Here is a 1864-nt window from a genome sequence, read left to right on the forward strand (position 1 = left end):
TAGATCCCCCCCCTGCCCCATAGATTCCCCTCCCCAGCCCCATAAGTGCCCCCAGACCCACGGCGTCGCTGAAGCCGGACTGCTGGTTGGCGTGCTCCAATTGCTTCTGCAGGGGGAGGCTGCTGCTGGGGGGCAGGAAACCTGCGGACCCACAAGTTGGGGGGCAGAAAGAGATTGGGGGGGGGGGGGGGGCAGGAAATGGGGGGCAGACCCATAAGTGAGACCCCATAGAAAGCCCAGCCCCTATTTAAGCTTAGGCCACGCCCCCTCCATTTAAGCCCCGCCCCCTTAAGGCCACGCCCCGATTCCATTAAGGCCACGCCCCCTTTAACCTAAGCTCCGCCCTCATTCCATTTAGGCCACGCCCCCTTTGATTTAAGCCACGCCCACATTCCATTCAGGCCACTCCCCCTTTTATTTAAGCCCCGCCCCCACCCCATTTAGGCCGTGCCTTCTTCCAATTAAGCCCTGCCCCTTCGCTTAAGCCCCGCCCACTTTCAATTAAGCCACACCCCCTCCGTCTTTGGCCACGCCCACATTCCATTTAAGCCCCGCCCACTCTCATTTAGGCCACGCCCCTTTCCAGTTAAGTCAGGCCCCTTCCCTATTTAAGCCCCTCCCCCATATATCCCATATAACCCCCATATAACCCCATATATCCCCCATATAACCCCATATATCCCCCATAAAACCCCATATAACCCCATATAACCCCACTAAATCCCATATAACCCCATATAACCCCCATATAACCCCATTAAATCCCATATAACCCCATATACCCCATATAACCACATATAACCCCACATAACCCCCATATAACCCCATATAACCCCATATAACCCCATATATCCCCATAAAACCCCATAGAACCCCATATACCCCATAGAACCCCATATAACCCATAGAACCCCATTAAATCCCCCATTAAATCCCATATAACCCCATATACCCCCATATAACCCCATATAACCCCATATAACCCCATATAACCCATACAACCCCATATAACCCCATATAACCCCATATAACCCCATATAACACCCATATAACCCCATATAACCCCATATAACCCCCATATCCCCCCATATATCCCCATATAACCCCATATAACCCCATATCACCCCATAGAACCCCATATACCCCTATATCCACCCCATATAACCCCGTAAATCCCCCATATAACCCCATAGAACCCCATAGAACCCCATAGAACCCCATTACATCCCATATAACCCCATATAACCCCACATAACCCCACATAACCCCATATAATCCCATAGAACCCCATAGAACCCCATAGAACCCCATAAATCCCCTATATCCCCCCATATACCACCATATAACCCCATAGAACCCCATATCCCCCATATCCCCCCATATAACCCCATATAACCCCATATATCCCATATAACCCCATATAACCCCATATAACACCCATATAACCCCATATAGCCCCATATCCCCCCATACAACCCCATATAACCCCATATAATCCCATATAACCCCATAGAACCCCATATCACCCCATATATCCCCCATATAACCCCATATAACCCCATATATCCCCCCATATATCCCCATATAACCCCATAGAACCCCATATAACCCCATAGAACCCCATAGAACCCCATACAACCCCATATAACCCCATACAACCCCATATAACCCCATATAACCCCCATATATCCCATATAACCCCATATAACCCCATACAACACCATATAATCCCATATAACCCCATATATCCCCCATAGAACCCCATATATCCCCATAGAACCCCATAGAACCCCACAGAACCCCATAGAACCCCATATATCCCCATATATCCCCCATATAACCCCATATAACCCCATATATCCCC

At 49.1% G+C, this 1864-nt stretch overlaps 1 long non-coding RNA gene across 1 annotated transcript in view; it reads right to left on the bottom strand.

Moving 5' to 3' along the window:
- Window positions 1-167, bottom strand: part of LOC107306989 — a 2463-nt gene extending 2296 nt beyond the window's left edge. Inside the window, exon 1 of the long non-coding RNA XR_001552317.2 lies at window positions 62-167. This is a non-coding gene — a long non-coding RNA (uncharacterized LOC107306989). The remainder of the gene's footprint in view (window positions 1-61) is intronic.
- Between the last annotated feature and the right edge of the window lie 1697 nt (window positions 168-1864).

Source organism: Coturnix japonica, unplaced genomic scaffold (assembly GCF_001577835.2).
Source record: "Coturnix japonica isolate 7356 unplaced genomic scaffold, Coturnix japonica 2.1 chrUnrandom451, whole genome shotgun sequence".
Classification (NCBI taxonomy): Eukaryota; Metazoa; Chordata; class Aves; order Galliformes; family Phasianidae; genus Coturnix; species Coturnix japonica.